The sequence below is a fragment of the Palaemon carinicauda genome, chromosome 3 (assembly GCF_036898095.1).
Source record: "Palaemon carinicauda isolate YSFRI2023 chromosome 3, ASM3689809v2, whole genome shotgun sequence".
Lineage (NCBI taxonomy): Eukaryota > Metazoa > Arthropoda > Malacostraca > Decapoda > Palaemonidae > Palaemon > Palaemon carinicauda.
In genome coordinates this window covers 141,111,460-141,131,958 of record NC_090727.1, presented here as the reverse complement: position 1 = coordinate 141,131,958, position 20,499 = coordinate 141,111,460, and the positions used below count along the sequence as shown (strand labels likewise).

General features: G+C 42.0%; 1 long non-coding RNA gene across 1 annotated transcript in view; it reads right to left on the bottom strand.

Moving 5' to 3' along the window:
* Positions 1-1,787: 1,787 nt before the first annotated feature.
* The window catches only part of LOC137637912 (uncharacterized), a 63,216-nt gene continuing 44,504 nt past the window's right edge, over positions 1,788-20,499 (bottom strand). Inside the window, exons 2-3 of the long non-coding RNA XR_011043821.1 lie at positions 20,352-20,430; positions 1,788-2,253 (exon numbers count right to left, since the gene is read on the bottom strand). This is a non-coding gene — a long non-coding RNA (uncharacterized lncRNA). The remainder of the gene's footprint in view (positions 2,254-20,351; positions 20,431-20,499) is intronic.

Sequence of the window (20,499 nt, the reverse complement as noted above, 5' to 3'; positions counted from 1 at the left end):
CTGCAATCCGATGAAGAAAATATCACAGCTACAGTATTTTGAAAAAATTAAGCCAAAATCACTAATCAATATATTTTTACTTTTCTAGTATAATTATATCAGTACTTATACACATGTTGATTGCTATAATATAATGAACTTTTCTCCCTCCCAACCCCCACAAGAAAAAGTGACAAAGCACTGACAAGATGTGGCTAATTACAGAGGCAGACTTTTTTTTTTTTTCCAATAGCTACTATCTTGAGCAAACATACTGTAGACATATTGTAGATTTGATGTTGTGAAAAAGTAAATTCGATGGTAGTTACTATTAGCTAATAATCATATGACAACCTCGAAAGATATGAAATGGTAACAGAAACATGAAGATATTCATAGTTAAAATAATTAGGTGTAGGTTATATTCACATGCAAATGTACTTCAATACTGCATATAGATTGTAGAATGAATTGGAATCAATTGCTAAGAAGTGATTAATATCAATTTCCCATTAGTCACATTTAGATAACTTGTTTACAGTACTTTATACAATTCTCCAAATGATATGATCTAAAAGTATGTTGAGAAGTTCAGAGGAAATTGATATTTGATGAAACAGCCAGGTAGGAGGTTGGCCAGGGCACCAGCCACCCATTGAGATACTACCACTAGAGAGTTATGGGGTCCTTCGACTGGCCAGACAGTACTAAATGGGATCCTTCTCTCCGGTTACTGTTCACTTTCCCTTTGCCCACACATACACTGAATAGTCAGGCTTGTTCTTTAGATTGTCCTGTTCTCATACACCTGACAACACTTAGATTACCGAACAATTCTTCTTCACCCAAAGGGTTAACTACTGTACTGTAATTGCTCAGTGGCTACTTTCCTCTTGGTAAGGGTGGAAGAGAGACTTTGGTTATGGTAAGCAGTTCTTTTAGGAGAAGGACGCTCCAAAATCAAACTATTGTTCTATAGTCTTGGGTAATGCCATAGCCTCTGTACCACGGTCTTCCACTCTCTTGGGTTAGAGTTCTCTTGCTTGAGGCTATATTCGGGCACACTATTCTATCTTGATTCTCCTCCTCATGTTTTAAGTTTTTTTATAGTTTATATAGGAACTATCTATTCTAATATTGTTACTGTTCTTAAAATATTTTATTTTTCCTCGTTTCATTTCCTCTCTGGGCTATTTTCTCTGTTGGGGCCCCTGGGCTTATATTATCCTGCTTTTCCAACTAGGGTTGTAGCTTAGCAGGTAATAATAATAATAATAATAGTTAATGAAATTCGAAACCATGAGCAGCAGATTGCCAAGGAAAAGTTCTTCCTCATTTAAATTTGTTGGTCTTGATTGGTTTTTAATGTTCAATGTCCTAATTTTTCAAACAAATGTATAACAATATATATAAATCCAATCCATTTAACGTTACCTTTAATAATTCCAGCTAATTATTGTAAGAGGTATTTGGAATCCACTATTATTCGGAATGCAGATATTTGTATTCGGCAACCAAAGGAATGATTGTGCTTACTTAATATAAAATTAATCAAGAAATTGTAATCTGAATTTTAATTAGAGTAAAAATGAGATCCTTAATGTTGCTGTCCTAATTTTCCAGTTAAATTTTTAGAGTTTAGAGTTTAAAAGAAAATAAAATATCCCATAAATACATAGAATTAAAAACTTACTAAATTAGCTTTATATGCACTGACTTTGTAGAGATTAAGAGCATATATAATACTTGCTACTACAATGAGTATAAGTTTATCAAATTCATAGCTTCCACAAATAAAAACACTTTGATAAACTTTAAACAATCTGGTAATATCGTAATTGTACAAATTCATATTAATTAATTATTGCAACTTTAATTTTATTTTCATCTATAAGTGACTACTATTGAACCTATTAAATATAAATGGCACGACCATTATAACACACCACCCCCTAAAATCTCAATAACTCTGGTCAACTGAGCATTTCAAGATATTTGTAATATTCGTAATAATTCTCATTAGGGTATTTTAATTCTCCATAAAAATTTGATGGTAGACTGGCCACTTCAGTTGAGACAATTTACCAGTGGTCCTTTGGAAATCAGAAATTAATCTGTTTAGTCTCCCTCAAAAACATTCTGTAATTGTTTCGGTAGTAAATTCATAACGATTCATTGCTGATTTTCATCTTGATGTCAATAAGAATATTTGCAGTTTAATTTCTTGTTATGAGCAGGAGGCTATAAATAATTTGCTTGCTAGATGATTCAAGTCTGAAAAATAGAAGATGTTAATTATAGAGATACATCAGTCTTATTCAAATATTTTACTGTGCATTTCAATAAACACTATATCTTATACCATAGAGGATATACCTGGTCAAACATACACAATACTAAAAAAAATAATAACAAAAAACTTTAAATTCTTAACTAAAGAAAGATTCACTGACATGGACCCAGTTTCAGGCGTAAAATATTACTTGGTATACACAATATCGACCTGCAACTTTGTAAATTTATCAAGCAAATGTATTATTCTCATAATTGAAATGACATACTAAATTTTCATTATATAATAATTGTATGGATCATCCTAATCTAACACCATGTATCCTATCAGAGTAAGTGAAATTTCTGGTTAATATTAATTCAATTAAACAGCTAGTTTACTCACCTACATCATCTTAGTTATGTTACTTTAAACTATAGATAATCTTACACACTAACTTGTCTCTGACTCACTAACCTAGTCTCAATTAATTCATCGACAAGCTCATTCGACATTATTGTTTTCAACTTACTGGGTATACCTTATGCATGGACTAACCTATCCAACACTATCAAACTGACAATCTGGTCTTACAGTCACAACTTTAACGTTAATTAGCACAGAACAATGTGTCTTTTGCAAGACTTACTATTACTTTAAATCACTGAAAAGTCTTTATATCCTTATTAATCATATAATCTTCCCTTTATCCATCACTGTTACTTAAACACACCACCGACTGTCCGGTCAAGCAAGGTCGAAAGGGTTGGAGCACAAGAAGAGCCACTTGAAGATTTTGAAATAGGATCAATAAACTTGGTCAGTCCTTAGTACTAACTCTAGAGCTTGTAGGAGGTTTGCTCCCCAGTCTCTATTTGACGCGCCTATAAACCAACTTAGATTTTGGGAACAAGTCAGTAGGACGAGAGCCCTTCAAACGGTTCATCCTGTATGGCATCATTCCAGCTCAAGTTTGGAACCTTCTCTTGACAGAACTATAGACAGAGAGGGGTCGCTGTCTTGTGACCACTCTCTCTTCAGTTACTATTGAAAGTACTTTAGGTGAAGATTACTATTCGGAACTAGACATTCCAGAGAGGCCAGATCTTCCAGGCCCTTCAGCCAAAGCTGTGCTTTCAGATGGGGCTGTTAAAGGAGAGGAAACCACCTCTCAAAAATTCTACTGTGTCCCGAGGTGAGGTGACTTCTCACAAGGTTGTTGATGTCTATTCCCAAATAAATCAGTCTTTGTTTGGGCACTAGGCAGACTTTCCACAATTCCCAACAATCCCCATATCATGACTGAATGAGAGGATTTTGTCCAGGTGGAGGTAATCCAGGTTTAGATACAAACATATAGAACTTTGAATTAGTACACACACTGCTTGGCCTGACAAAACTGTGCTACCTCCTGGAACTGAGATGGATTGGGACCTGGAAGTACACAACCTTGAAATCAACCAACATCATGAAGTCCAACGTCCTGATCGCCTGCCACGATCAAAGTGTACAATTACCTTTGAGTACGTACTGGCGACTTCTCACGGCTACACGAGTGCCTGAATGTTGGGTGGTCATGAACAGGTGACCGATGTGGATCACAGGGGCATTCCTTCAACTGGAGACTGCCCTCTAGTGTGAGGGTGAGTGCGCATGATTAGGTGAGCAATCATGAGTAGGTAAACAAGACTAGATGAGCCCGCCTATAAAGATGAATTCTCATCCACATAGGAGAGAGCACAGGGAGTTGTCTACCTTGAAGCATACCAAGTGCTCAGTCTCCTTAGAGTGCACTGTAATAGAAGAGGACATGAGCACAGTAGAACGTACTGCCCAAAGATAGCACATGCCACAGAGAGGGCACCTCCATGTTAGAGTACGCTGAAACAAACGCTACTCAGCAAATGCGCAAGAGAGCAATGAGCGCTCTAGAAAAGGCAAGCACAATGAGTGCAATGTGAACGAGTAAGTGTGAGGGCACGCAAAAAGATGGATGAGCATAATGAGGTCTCTCATAGTGCTCTAAAGAATCTGGTGCTAGTGATGTGATGGCACTTATTTGCTATCAAAGGTGCCTCTTCACAGTGTGTTTTTCACTTCTGCAGTGTCCAAGGATTGGCAATTCCAAAGCACAGGGTAAGTTTGATTACATTAGACTACCCCTGTAATCAATAGAGGAATTTGAGGTCACTTCCTCTTCTTCCTTTAAGTTGTCTTCAGCGTTTCCATAGTCTGAGCCACTAGAACTACAAACAAGGAAGATGAACCCAAATTAGGAATTTCCTCTCCCCATGCGGCAGGTGAGGAAGATACCAGCCTGGAAGTACCAGGGAATTGCAACATTTTATGCTTTGCGAGGATGCCCTCCAAGCCCATGGAAAGCCAGTGTTGATTGATTGATTGATTTAAAGTTTTCAGGCATCCTGACATCTAAGGTCATTGATGCCGGTAACATTTAATTTATGTATAAAAAAATAAAATAAAATAAAAAATAAAAGAGTATTCAATTAAAATCATAAAAGTTAAATATTTTTCAGAAGACCTGCTTCTGAAATAAATCTAAAAATGCCACTTGCATGGTAGGACACATCATTTCCAAGAATCTTGGCAAGGATGAACCTGCCACCCTCACCTCGAGCCTCAAACAAATATCTATTCCTTAAGTTGTTATAATTGGGGCATTCGGTCAACAAATGCCTTACTGTTAGAGGTACTAAACAGTCGTCACAATACGGTTGGTGTTGGCCCTTCAGCAGAAACTCGTGTGTCAACCGAGTGTGACCAATACGGAGACGACAAAGAGAAGTCTCCCATTTTCGGGGCATCATACTATACCTCCAAGGAGATATGTCATTTGTTACCTCTCGCATTTTATTGCCATCTAGGCAATCCCATTGATGTTGCCCTTTTTTTGCAAACCAATTTCTTGATGTCAGGTAAGAAATCATTACAGGGAATGGGATACCTTCTTGGAAGCAACTCGGATGCAGCCTTCTTAGCCAGTGAATCTGCCTTCTCATTCCCGGACACCTACATGTGCTGGAACCCAACAAAATTGAACTGTTATACCTCTCCGTCCAATAATAAAAAGCCATTCTAGAATCTTTAAAACTAGAGGATTATTAGAATTAAAAACTTCTATAGCTCAAAGGACACTCCTTGCATCACTAAAAATTGTAAAATTACCCTCCTTCTCCAACGCTATTTTCTCAATAGCCGTTAATATGCCATACAGTTCGGCAGTAAATATGGAAGCGGTCAGAGGAAGTGCACCTCTACAATTAAAACCATTACTATATACTCCAAATCCAATGCCAGCATCAGATTTGGAGCCATCAGTATAGATAAAAGTTGATCCTCTATGTTCTTTAACATGTTCATTAAAAAGAGACCTGGCTTCTAGGTCTGACATATTCTTCTTACCTCCAATAAAATATTTATAAAAAGATATCTCTGGTAACTTCCATGGAGGCGTTGATGATACCTTGAATGGAAGTACCTTATTTCTAATTATATCCAGATTATTTAATAATCGTTTCACCCGAAAGCCATAAGGTTGAGGAGATTTTGGGTGTAACTCAAAGTATGATGCGTGTCTTACAAGGCTTGCAGTCTGAAAGGCTAGTGTGTTAGGGAGTCTTTGCAATCTAAACCAATACCGAATAATGGAAGACATTCGGTAAAGGTCTAGAGGTAACTCTCCAGCATCAACAAGGAGACTTGGGATAGGCGAGGTTTTAAAAGCTCCAGTAGACAATCTAATACCTGCATGATGTATCGAGTCTAATATTTTTAACCGGCTTGGGGTGGCTGAAGAATATATTTCACAACCATAACTAATTTTGGAAAAAATCAAGGCCTTGTATAATTTTAAAATAGTATTGCGGTCTGCCCCCCATGATGTATGGGACAATACTTTTAAGATATTCAGAGCTTCAACACATTTAGCTTTTAACGCTTTTAAGTGAAAAACCCATGTAAGCCTACAATCAAATATCAAACCTAAAAATTTAGCTTCTCTTGCACATGGTATCCGTTGACCTTTAATGTATATATCCGGGTCTGGATGTACTCCCCCGGATACGACAAAAATGGACAATGGTAGTTTTACTTGTCGAGAACTTAAATCCATTCATGTCAGCCCACTGGATAATTTTATCAATAGAGAGTTGGATTTTTCTCTCAACCATTGCCATTCTAGTGCCAGCAAATGATATTGAGAGATCATCCACAAATAATGTTGAGAGAACATCCTGGGGAATGGCTGAGGATATCCCATTAATTGCTAGTGCAAAAAGGGTTACACTCAGCACACTAACCTGAGGAACTCCTCCTTCCTGGCACTTACTCTCTGATAGAGTTTCCCCCACTCTCACTTGAAAAACTCTACGTGAAAGAAATGCCTGAATAAATAGTGGCAGCTCTCCTCTCAATCCCAATTCATGAATGGTTTTAAGTATACCATATCTCCATGTGGTATCATATGCCTTTTCAAGGTAAAAAAATACTGTCACATGGTGCTGTTTGGAAGCAAAGGCTTCACAAATAGAAGACTCAAGTCGTATTAACACATCAGTTGTTGAGTGCATTTTTCTGAATCCACATTGAATCAGTGATAAAATACCCTTCTTTTCAAGGTACCACATCAGCCTTGCATTGACCATCTTCTCCATGATTTTACATAAACACAAAGTCAATGCAATAGGTCGATAGCTTGCTGCTAAAAACTTGTCCTTACCAGGTTTTAAAAAGGCTAAAATAATGGCTAGTTCCCAAACACTTGGGTAACTATGATCATGCCATATTCTATTAATAATACTTAAAATAAATAACTTTGTATTAAAATGTACATGTTTAACCATTGCATATGGAATTCCATCGGGTCCAGGAGCTGTATCGTTGCAAGTAGCGAGTGCGGAATCAAGTTCTCTTTCAGTAAAAGGAGAATTATACGATTCTTCCCTTCCTGTTGCAAAATTTAAAATTTTCTTTTCTTCAATGCTCCTGTACTGGTGACCAGGAGCTGCTACACTCTTGCACAATACATTTGGAAAATGGTCAGCCAGGGCATTACTAACTTCATTTCCTTCAGTCACAAACTGACCATTCACTTTCAACACTGGTGGAGGGTTTGGGGTAAATTTGACTGCAATTTTTTTCATTTTCCTCCATACAGAAGATGGTGGTGTTCTACTATTAATGGAGGAAACAAAAGCCACCCAAGATTGGCGTCTAGCTTCTTTCATGGCACCACGGAACTGTGCTCTACACTTTTTGTATGATATCAAATTTTCATCAGTACGGCGTCTACGCAATCTAGTCAAGAGATTTTCTGGTGGCTCTGTGCAAGGCTGTTAATTCTGAGGACCACCACGGGACTGGTCGTCTTTTGAATAGTCCTGTGGTTTTGGGAATCGAATTGATTCCTGCTGTATGAAGAGTTCCATTCAGTAGGTCTATGGCATCATCAATACTTTCAAACTGTTCTGCTCTCCCTTCGATTTCACTTAGCTCAGAAAATTTAACCCAGTCTGCCTTGTCTAGATTCTAACGTGGCGATCTTTGCAAAGGCAGACCCTTGTTGGTGTTTATAATGATTGGTGCATGATCACTAGTATGCCAATCATCTAATGTCCTCCAATCAAAATCAAGAAGGCAGTTAGAGCTTGCAATTGAAAGGTCAATGCATGACAAAGTACCTGTCTGAACATGGAAGTGCGTGGGCTCTCCTGTATTAAGGAGCCCCACATCCTCATTCTCCACAATTGATGAGATAATATTGCCCCTTGTGTTGGCCAAAACATCACCCCATAAAGGATGTCTACCATTCATATCTCCCAGTAAGAGAAAAGGTTGAGGGAGTTGTTGAATGACTTCTGCTAAATCATCATATAAAATATTATCATTTGGAGGTAAGTACAGAGAGCATATTGTATATTTTCTCCCTATATCAATTTGTACAACAACTGCCTGCAGGGTTGTACGTATAAACATGGGTATTTGGGGAACATCTCGACGAATGTACATGAGACTTCCGCCATGGGTCCCTGCTTGTTGATTATATGGTGTTCTATAGCTAACATACTCTCGAGGACTAGGAGTGTTAGAATCAAGCATACTTTCCTGTAGACATACAATTATGGGGGAATGCTCATGAATTAGGAGCTTAAGTTCTTCATATTTCGCCCTCAAACCCTGACAGTTCCATTGCAAAATGGAGGAGAAAACTATGGATCATTTCTGGAAGACATCTTGGATGAGGTCTTCCCATTAGCAGTTTTTAATTTAACATTATTACCAGTAGGTTTCTTCAGAAGTGGTCTTGTTATATTGGGTTTTACATTTGTGTTTTTCTTTGTATTCTTTTTATCTATTTGTTGAGGTGGATGGTGGACCTCAACTTGAATTTCTGATTTATTCAGTTCATCTTCTAGTTCATTAGAAACATCAACAGACAAAACATCAAATTTATTTGATGTCATAACCTTAACGTTTCTAATGGAGAGTGGAGAGATGGAGGTCTCTCTTTTTTATGATTAATAGATGGTGGGATTCAAGGTTTTTGCACCTTTCCCACAACAGGTGCATCAGGTAAGTTAGTCTTAAGTGGAACCTCCATCAGATCAGGCAAGGACATGGCCTGAGAGAGGTTTGTATTATTTTTTGTAATGGCGGCTGAAGGCTGTACAGCAATAGGCAATGACCTAGTGTTAATACACCGTGGTAAAGCCTCAGGAGGTAATATGGTTACCTCGTTATTTGACATTTTGTCAGATAGTATACTTTTTTTGAGCTATTGGCAGCGCTAGGTTGGTTTGATTTTAATGCCTTAGCATATGTATTTGATTTATTTAATAGTCTTTTGGCATGGGTCACACTTATATGTTCTAAGTTTGATTTGTTGAGGGCAGCTTCCTCCAACTTATATAGCTCGCAGCTCTTGTCTGTGGATTTGTGATTCGAGCTGCAATTTAAACACCTGGCTCCAAGTGCACTCTCTCCATGGTAAGATTTGGAGCAAATACCACACCATCTCATTTTTGCAAACTTTGGACGGGTGCCCAAATTTAAAACAATTAAAGCATTGCAATGGCTTCTGCTTGAAGGGTCTTACTTTAATCCTTTCGTTCTCGATAATAATATGAAAAGGTACATCAGCATCCTGGAACGTAAGGATTATCATTGATGTACCTGGGACTTTATGAACTTTCCATACATTTAATGGACACATGGCCAGTATCTCCTCCTCTGTAAAATCATATAGATCTGTTAAAAACTATGCCCCTTCCGTAGCTAAAATTTAGGTGGGGTTTGACATCTAACTTAATGTCATCATTACTTATTTTCATATTGGACAATATCACCGACTGTGTACTGGATTTGGCATGGATAAGGAAACTATTTTTTCCGAAACGAGATATATCACCTGGTGCAATAGTTCCTACTTTTTTCTGAATCAATTTGCATATTTCAAAATAATTCCCTGTAACCCCCTTTGATTCAGCTATAAGCCACATCGGTGGTTTTGGATTTCTCTGGGAGGACATAACTAAATCTGCATCTTTTTCCAACCAATCGGCAGGCCTGTAAACATCCAAATCTTCTGGTACCTTATTGCAGAGAGCAGCCGCGACACTTGAATTATTAATTTTAATATTATTCAATTTACTTATTGCACTAAATGCTTCGTCATAACTACTATAAGATATCCATGAATCCCAAGTTTCAGCTTCAAGTTTCATCCTTATTTCTTTTATGCATCCATAGCATTCAAATGCTTTACATAGATCATCATAATTTGTCTCTATTGAAATTTGTGTAACATGGAGGATTCGAAGTTTCCTCGTGTTACCCAAATTACTCGATTTACAAATATCAGTAGAATGGTCCTTTCCCGTTTCGAGGTCATCAACAGAGCTTTCCCTTATCACATTAGCAGAGGTCGTCAACAGTGCCGGGGGAGAGTCAGCGTATCCAGGGGATGGGGGTTCGTTCCTTAAAGAATCCATTAGACGAAAGAGAGAGAAAAGGGTTAGTTTGATGTACCTGCTCGAGAATGTTAGGCCATCACACGTCGGAAAGGAAATTTGCACTCTCCACTATCGGCACAATGAGAGTATACTTCCCAGATGGTCCACTCCATACCCTACCCGAAGGATAGCATCAAAACAGATATAGAGGCACAGGTGTAAGCTGAACCCGCCTGTTAGAACCGAGACCAAGAAATTATGGAATCATCCTCCCCATATCTATAATAACGGGCTTCCGGCCAACAGCCGAGAGTCCTACCCCAAGCATTGGATCCCCCTGGATTCCGAAGACCCAACACTTGAGAATAGTTCCGCCAAAAAGGTCCAAACCATCTTCGGGATGGCTGAAATCATCCAATACTCTCACATATAGCTTTGAATGCAAACACCTCCCAACCGTGATACCTCCTTCCACTCATCAAAGCAGGCAGCAATAAAGGATGTATGAACATCCCCGCCGGGCCTACAATGGATGTAAAAACATCCAAGCCATAGGAGAAAAAAAAAAAATAATAATAAATATATATGTACATAATATATACACACATATAATGAGGGAAATTTTTCTCAGAGTTTGGAAAGCAAGACTAAAGAAAGTGTATGAAATTAGGATAAGGTCGAAGTAATATTGAGAAAAAGAAAAAGGTGAAAGAGAAATTTAGATTTGAACTGGGGGAGCAATTTCCCCAAGTTGGAGAGCCCTCTTGCCCGTCACCAAGTTTCAGCACGGGAATGAAATGCCGTGCTGAAGCTCAATGACTTCATCAAGGCATTCTCTCATTAAGAGGGGGAAAGCCGTGTCCTCTTATGGTAATTTCCTTAGTGTTGTTGTCAACTTAGGTCTGAGGTTCATTATGAAGCGAAGAGCAGGGAATGCTGCCTCTTCTGGGTAATCTTCTACCATCGGCTCTCCTGTAGCTTACCCAGGAGTTAGATCAAAATTATCATTAACCTTCATCACCAACACCACCACCACCACAGAGGAGGGTGATGGAGAAGGGTCAAAAATTGGGGTACCAGATGAAGAAAGAAAAACGGTTGGGCCATCCTCACACTCGTTGCAAGGGAAAGAATGAACAGTCAAGCCCCATGCCAGAGGTGCACACAGACTGGGGATCCACATGGCTCTGCTCGATCTCAGGGGAGGATTGCATGTCTGCACATAGTCTCACCATCACACACACAAACTTTCACTCTGTAAAGAGAAAGAAGAAAAACAGTTTCACACAGTCAAGATAGGGAGACACCAAGCTTTTGTGTGTACAAACTGGCAGCTTTAGTCAAAGTGACTTCTTGGTGTGCTAGCGAGGAGGCGGGACTTCCCGTCACACACCAGTTACTATTGACATAATAAATCTTAACAGCCGAGTTCCAGCCAAGCTGAAATCCACTCCTATTAAGGACAAGGGTTTGTATCCGAGTAGGAGCATACATTGGAAATATGACATTTGACGGTAATTTGTATTTTTCCTAACATACAAACCTTTAACTATTTAATAGGGATTACCTTTCGGCGGAGTTGGATGGCTAGCCATTAACGCAAGGTGGCAATTCACCCAACCACTAGCTAGTGGGAGGGTGAAGGGGGTATCCAAGGTAACCTGGTACAGTACGCCCACTTACTCACAAAGTGGTAATCATTCCCCACTTTTGATTGCAAGCAGGACTTAAGGGGACCAGGTGATGGTGGGCCAATTTGAATAAACAGCTAAGTGTTTGAATGTTAGAAAAAATACAAATTACCTTCAAATTTGTCATTTATTCCAACAAGACAAATCTACGCTACTTAATAGGGATGATTCCCCCTTTAGGGGGGCAGAAGTCAGACTTCTTGCTTGGTCATTGGCCCGGGTTTTTAGCTGTACAGATTAGACTGTGAAGAAAAACCTTGACACCTCGCTAAAAGGAGACATTGTGTAATGTGCCTTAGCGGCCTGAACAACCTGTGTGTTTGTGAGAAACTAGCAATTGGACTGTTTAAGTAAAATTATTCAGTTTAAAAACAGGAATGTAATTCAAACAGACATTCCCAATACCAGGGATGTGTACAAGTATAAGGAATATACTAGGTTACACAAGGGAAATTGTTATTACCTGCAGATCGATGAGGCCAGCGTGCATAGGTTCCATGGTGCTGTTCCCAAGAGAGGGGAAGATAATGGAAAAGAAAAGAGCCAGTCACTCTTATCATTCATATAGACTAATCCCAAGTAACCGATGCCCTCAACCATCTGCTACTTGACCAATAAGGAGCCCGAGGTATTATAAACTGCCTGTTGTGCAGCCAATGGAAAAATTTTCCATTCTCCTATGGGTCACATATTGCAGGTAGTGGAGGGTTAAAGTGGTCTGACGTTTCAACACCTCCCCTCTTGCAGCACCTGCATCACAGTAGTTGCATTTAAACACCAGGGACATGCTTATGCCCCTGACGTCATGAGCTGTAGGTCGGAGAATAGCAGGATGATCAGGATTCAATGCAAGGTCAATGACCTTGAAAATCCAAGATGATGAAGTACTTTTTGCAATCCTCCTCTTGACCCTCCCTGTGCTAACGAAAAGAGATGGCACACGGGAACAAGCTGCAGCAGTGCGTTCAAGATAAAGTCGCAAACTCCTCACTGGCCATGGTAATAATTGATCTGGGTCACTGGTTCCAGAACAAAGACTCGTGATCCAGAAGGCCCCAAACTTAGGATCCATGACCGATGGATTTTGAGTCCTAGCAATAAACTTGGGGACGAAGCAGTGTGTCACCTCCCTCCATCCCCTTAAATGGGCGATGTCGTAGGATAGACCATGAAGTTTGCCGACACTTTACCAAAAGTAATGCAAGTAGGAACACCGTTTTCAAAGTGAGATTGCGATCTGTTGCTTGGCATAATGGTTCATAGGGAGGACACTTCAGGGACTGTAGGACCCAAACCACATTCCAAGGAGGTGGTCTAACTTCCGACTGGGGGCCAAGTGATCTTGTAGCTGAGCATGAGGAGCGAGAATTCCAACGAAGAGGAAAGGTCAATACCTGTTAGTCTATAGCCCATGCTTAAGGCCGAACAGTAGCCTTTCACTGCTGAGACCAAGAGGAGTTTTTCATCCCGAAGGTAAAAAGGAACTTTGCTTTTATTGGAAGAGTGGCATCGATGGGAGGGATACCACTTCCACAACACCAACCACAGAAGACTGTCCACTTTTCCTGGTAGACTGATGTAGAGGATCTTTGGAAGTGTTCAGACTTCCTGTTTGCAACTTGTTGCAGAAAGCCTCTGTGAGAGGAGATGCTGGATAGTCTCCAGGTGTGAAGATGTAGGGAAGCTACTGCCTTGTGGGAGATCTTCACGTGTGGTTGTCTGAATAAATCTGGTCGTGGAGGGAGTTCCCACAGTGGCTCTATTAGCTGCTGCAGAAGGTCCGGAAATCACTGTGTGATGCCATAGCAGCGCTTTAAGAGTCCAGCATAAGTTGATGGATGCCCTGATCTTGCCGAGCACCCTTCTCATCAGACAGAATGAGGGAAATGCGTACACATCGATGTTGTCCCTCCATTGTTGAAATGCATCTTGCCAGAGAGCCTGAATTTCCGGGACTGGGGAGCAATAAAGTGGGAGCCTCAATTTCAGAGACGTCCCAAACAGGTCCACAGGCGGGGAACCTCACAAAGTCAGGACTTTGTTGGCTATCAGATGATTCAAGGACCATTTGGAATCCACTATGAGTCGCTCAGCTCAGATTGTTGCCGAGCACATTCCTTTTTCCTGAAATGAAGCATGTTGATAAGGACACCAAAAGTTCTTCCGACCATCGTAGTCTCTCTACTGCTAGATGGCATAAGGGCTGTGAAAAGGTTCAGTCTTGTTTGTTTATGTAAGTCACTACTGTGGTGTTGTCACTCATCAGTACCAGAGTGACCTGCCAGGAGCTGTTGGAACAGCTTGAGAGCTGGAAAGGCAGCTCTCATCTCTAGGATGATTAATGGGCTGGTACCTGTCGGACTCTGACCAAAGGCCGGAGGCCGTGTGATGCAGCATGTGAGGACCCCATCCTTCTTTGGATGCGTCTGTATAGAACAATTTTGGGGGAGAGACAAGAAGGTCTACCCCTCTGCGGAGGTTCTCCGCTGTCACCTACCGCTGAAGGTCCGTCCTCTGCTCTTGTCCCATGGGAACAAGAGTATCCGTGGTGCCAGTGTGCTGGCTCCATTTGGATTTCAGCTGCCACTGAAGAGACTGAACACTTAGGCGACCATTGAGAACTAAACGGACCAGGGATGCTAGGTTACCCAGAAGACACAACCACTGTTGGGTTGGAAGTTCTTCTCGTCTAAGAAAGGGACGTGCTACTTCCCTCAGCCTGTGCACTCTATTTGATGAAAATATTTTCTGAACATTGGTGTTGATTATCATGCCCAGGTATACTAGTCTTTGACAGAGTTGCAGAGATGACTTCAAGATTTATCTGGGATCCTGACAAATCTCGATCAGCTTGTCCGTGGCGATGAAGGGTCGTCACCAAGTCTGCTAGAATCAGCCAATCGCTGAGGTACCGAAGAAGACTAATGCAGATGCTGTGAGCTCAAGATGACACTAGGGCGAATACTTGCGTGAAGACCTGAGGTGCTGTCGAGGACCAAAGCACAGCACTTTGAACTTATATTGCTTGTTTCTGTGTATGATCCAAAGAATTGGGATCTGGAAGCAGGTGTTGAAGATCCAGGGTGCACATTGAAGTCCTGAGACCTTATTGCCTGAATGACAGTGTTTTCCTTCTCCATCTTGAACGAAGTTTGTAGAACAAATCTGTTCAAAACAGTGAGATCGTACACGTCTCCAGCCTCCAGATGTCTTTAAGACAAGACAGTCGACTGTAGAAGCCTGGGGACCCGTCGAGGACCTATTGTCGAGGATCTTTTGCAGAGTACCCTTCACCAACATGGTCTCTGGGCCAGCTCTTTTGCAGATCCCTTCCCATAGGAGCATGATGGAGCTGGATCCTGAGTCAGTGGAGGGTGAGATTTCGTAAACGGGGCGCGATACCCATACAAAGATCACAGAGATTATCCAGGGGTCTGTCCTGAAGTGCATTCACCTCTCCAAGAAACATTGCAGCCATCCTCCACCAGTGGGCTGTTGAGAAGAATGGGTTCCTCTAATGGGAGCGGCCTTTGCCGCTACCTCTACCACCTCTACCTCCCTAATAGAATCTAGAGCCCTTCTGATCTCTTAAACTTCTCTTGAAGGGAAAGGGCTGCTATAACACTTCTGGAGGACCCTGTTGACCTACTGGTCTAGGGTTTGGTGGACTGCTGCTGCTTCTTGGGAGGTGGAGGAGCCCTCCCATAGGACCTGGTTGTCAAGGACCTTTGGAGGGGGGAATCGTTGGATGATTTTCTCAAATGTTCAGCTGACCTGTCGACATCTGGGCTGAAAAGAGAGGTCCCTTCTAGAGAGGAATTCCTGAGCCAGGATAACTCAGCCCTAGGAACTTGTCTATGAAACCTGTCAATCACCGCATACTGTCTCCTGAAGATTGCATTTCCTCACAGGTTGATCACCAGGTGGGAAAGAAACTTCAAGGTCCGAGTGCCGGACAAGAGAAAGTTTTCCATAAACTTCCTTGCACTTTCCTTGGACCAGTCTTCACTACGTAAAAGGTGGCCTACTGAGCCCAACCATAGATCTAGCTAGGAAGCAACCTGCATGGCATACTTGTGGACCTTTTCCATGTTGATGAGCTCAAGAGGCAGAGAAGGTGCCTGAAAGCCCAGCAAGCCTTTCAATGGGGATACCTCTTGAGAGGGACTTCAGAGAGGGATGAAACGATAATGCCCAGGCAGGTTCGTCCTCGACTTCGAAATGCCTCCTTTATTGGATGGAGGGAGGCAGAGTTGATGAACCAGCTCAAAGGGAGCTAGAGGAGCCAGCGACCTGTGAAATAGCCTTCTTCTTGGTTGCGGTCAAGCCTTTAGACTAGTGCATGACTGAACTGGTCTTGCATGGTCTCTGGGTTCCAAATACATGGTCCAGGACCGTATCCATACCTTCACGAGGAGCTGCAACTGGGTTAGCCAACCTACTGATAACCCTCATGCAGGCAAGGACCTGTTGGAAGACTGACTCAAATTCCCATCGCTCCGCCTCTGACTCAAACTTCAGGATCACTGCCTTGGGAAAGCTGTCGTCATCCGAGTCGAGGAATGCATTCACTTCCAAGCTATCATCCCTAAAAGCCTGGAGTGGGTCAGGAGATATATCTAGAGAGGGGCCTGCAACAGGAGAGCCTTTAGCCTTCTCTTCCTTGAGGGCCTAACATGCCTTCGTGTTCTTCTGGACAATCTTGGTCTCTTCAGGCTCCCTACGGCACAGCAAATACAGTACTCTTCCAGTAAGAAAAGTTTAGGTGGTGCGTGTCATTCCTTAGGGGCCTGAACTTCCTTATCTTGAGGTTCTTCATACTCCAGAGGTAGGCTAGAGGAAGGACATAGTTCGGGCGGAACTACATCAATAGGAGAAGGCCTAAACGAAGCCACGTGAGAGATCTCACACAGAAAGCCAATGTTTCTGTATACTCTAGGGTGAAGGATGTCTGCATGTGGAGGGGTCTGTTTGATATCCTCCTCCTCTGTTTAGCCGTAATGATGGAGTTAGTTCCAGGAAATTGGGGTCTTGCATTAATATTGGGGCACCCTTTGCACCCCTTTCGGTCTCCCAATAGGAGAAGGGTGCGACAGTGGAACTGGGTCCTGAGAAGGAACTGGACGCTTCTTAGGGTCATAAGGAAAACAGACGAAGAGGAGAGAGAACTTGACTTCAATGGGATGACTGGTCTAGAGGCAACCACAGGTCATTGCTGAGGATGTGCATCCATGAGTGGGACACTCTTAAACCTAGAAGGATTTGCCATGAGTACTGAGACCACCTTGATGACCCTATCAAACCTCGATGGCTGATCTCCCACAGATGACAAGTCAGGGGTGACCTTGGGAAGACTTAGAGGTGGAGAATGCTTCCTTGGAGTGGCCTTGGGACCTGGTATTATGGGGAGTAGAGAGAGGAACCGGCATCAGCTGGTCTTCCTTGGACGGCATTTTCGGGCGATCAGGAGTTACCAAAATAGGGGAATTTATTCTGTGGTTGAATGTAGCCTCCAGTGAAGGGAACGAGTCGTCCATTCGTTGCTGTTTAAGTTGACAGGCCTCGAGGTGGCTTCCCACTTGTGAAAACTCATGAAAAACTCGCTTGTACTCATGAATACGCTCGCGGAACGTCTGATTCACGCATGTGCGTGCCCAATTCACAAGCATGCAAGGACGATTTACAAGCCTGCAAGGGCGATCCACGAATTAAAGAAGGGGAGCAAGGAGAAGTCCTTGGAGATCTTCGATGCAAGGGCAAATGGCAACCTTGCGCTGGAGATTGACAAGAAGGCGATCGTAACCTGGCAGAGCATCGCGATGGCAAGCAACGCGTCGGTGAACCTGTTGGTGATGAACACACAGGGGAACATCTCATAGGAGATGCCCATGAAAAACGTGCAGGAGTGTGTCGCGTTTCTTTAGAGCGTCACGCTATAAAGCTTCTCGGAAAGCGTCCAGTTGGCGAGTGACGTATGGAAGATCGTCGCATAGGAAATCGATGTGATGACGAGCAACGCTGACAATCAATGTTGTGAGATTAAGAGCAACTCTTCGGAGAGGGAAGCGTAGGCGATCGGCATAATATCCGACAAGCAGGAGACCGTGGAAGATCTGCTCACTTCAGAAAGTGTTGTCTGGAAAACTCTCGTGCTGACGAACAGTGAGTAGAGGGCGAGTGCGCGGTTGAGGAGTGACAGTCAGCAGACCGACCGTCAGAGCGTCGACAACAAACTGGCGAATGATGATCTCGAGATGTAGAGCGACAGTCACTAGCCGGCGAGTGATGAGCACGAGGGAATTAATGATCACGGACAGGAGAACGACGAGAAGCTCATCAATTTTGTGAACTGGAGCGTTGCCTGACAGGACACTCGTAGAGGGCTACGGTCTCTGGAAGACGATGAGGTCTCAGGATGGTGGGAGGACTCGTCGTCAGCAGGATGGGATCGTAGAGATAGAGAACTGGTGCGAGGCTCACAAACGACACTAGCGGGAGAGGGCGAGGATGACCTTGCGAACAGCCAGTACGTCTACAGGAGAAACAGCAGGAGCAGCATCCCTCTGGGCACCACATTGAAGGAGTTCAAGGAGGACGTCCTTGAAAGAAGGCCAGCCACACCTGCATCACATTTAAAAGTGAAAAGGGCTTGCCCGAGGGCAGGGGCAAAGGTGCCACTCCAAGGGAAGCAACAACATGCCCATAAAAGTTTGCCTTGGTGTATAACGGTCCACGCACCTAATCGTCCGGCCCTCGGAAGTCTGAACGATGAGGAGCTTCGGAAAGAGGTCGGGGGAGGGGGGGATTCCAAGGTCACTTCCCCCTCGAGGAAAAGCCTGAAGGCGAACAGTCTCTCTTAAACTACTTCTCATGCCACCACCTAAACCTCTCCTACTGGGAGGCAGACCACTCCCTACACTCGTGGCAGGTGGAGTCCTGCTCACAACGACGTCCTCTGCAGGTCTGACACAAAGAATGGGGATCGGTCTTCGACACACGAGTAGCATAATGGAGAACAATCATACCTGAAAGAGAAAAGTCAATATGAAAGCAATGGTCAGTATGCCCAAGTCTTTAGAAGCAGAGAGTGGACACGTCCGACATCTCTAAAGACAAAAGAAAAAGTGGGGAAAGATTACCAGTGTGTGAATGAGTGGGGGTACCCAGTTACCCCGGATACCACTTTCACCCTCCCAATAGCTAGTGGTTGGGTGGGTTGCCACCTCGCTATATAAGTCTTAATGGCTAGTCTTCCAGCTCTGCTGAAAGATAATCCCTATTAAATAGCGTAGGTTTGTCTTGTGTCGGAACAACCAACACTATCCTGATCTTTTGGCAATCTAATCCCACCTTAATTCATTAGTAATCCAGTACTGTACTAAAGTCTTCTATTCATTGGTGATCCAGTACTGTACTAAAGTCTTCTACTAGAGTGCTTAAAACCTTCAACTCTTCGTTGGGAAAAATCTAGAATTGGTCTTAAACAATTATTGTCATTGCAGTACAGAAAAAAGATGATCTTACTGTAATCTACTACCATGTAAATTATGCCTTGAATAACTAATTATGAACCAAATTATAATTTAAATCTTACGAAATCCAAAAAATCACCTGTCCCAATGCAATACATTGAAATCTACCGCTAGAGTGTTATGTAGTCCTTTGACTGGCCAGTCAGTACTGCTTGGATCCTTCTCTCTAGTTACGGTTCACTTTACCTTTGCCTACATATACACCAAATAGTCTGGCCTATTCTTTACAGATTCTCCTCTGTCCTCATTCACGTGACAGCACTGATATTACCAAACAATTCTTCTTCACCCAAGAGGTTAACTACTGCACTGTCATTGTCCAGTGGCTACTTTCCTCTTGGTACGGGTAGAAGACACTCTTTAGCTATGGTAAACAGCTCTTCTGGGAGAAGGACACTCCAAAATCAAACCATTGTTCTTTAGTCTTGGGTAGTGCCATAGCCTCTGTACCATGGTCTTCCACTGTCTTGGGTTAGAGTTCTCTTGCATGAGGGTACATTCGGGCACACTATTCTATCTCGTTTCTCTTCCTCTTGTTTTGTTAAAAATTTTCAAAGTTTATATAGGAAATATTTATTCAAAGGTCATTGTTCTTAAAATATATTATTTTTCCTTGTTTCCTTTCCTCACAGGGCTATTTTCCCTATTGGGGCCCCTGGGCTTATGGCATCTTGCTTTTCCAACTAGGGTTGTAGCTTAGGTAGTAGTAATAGTAATAATAATAATAATAATAATAATAATAATAATAATAATAATAATAATAATCATCATCATCATAATCCATAAAATGACTGATCCAATTTTAATTTACTTACAAATCAATTTGACCCCAATCTACTAACAAGCCAACCATTTTTTGTATATTCAAATCCAACAAATAAAGTAAATGCAGCTAGATGGTTCTTACCGATTATATGGTGTCACTGAAGAACAGCAAAATGCAATGCAAACCTTCAAATTTCAGTCTCCAGCAGCTCATTGCTCAACTGTACCCGAGATCAAAACAAAATATTTGTGAAAGCATTTAAAAAAATTCTCATACCATTCTTTATAAG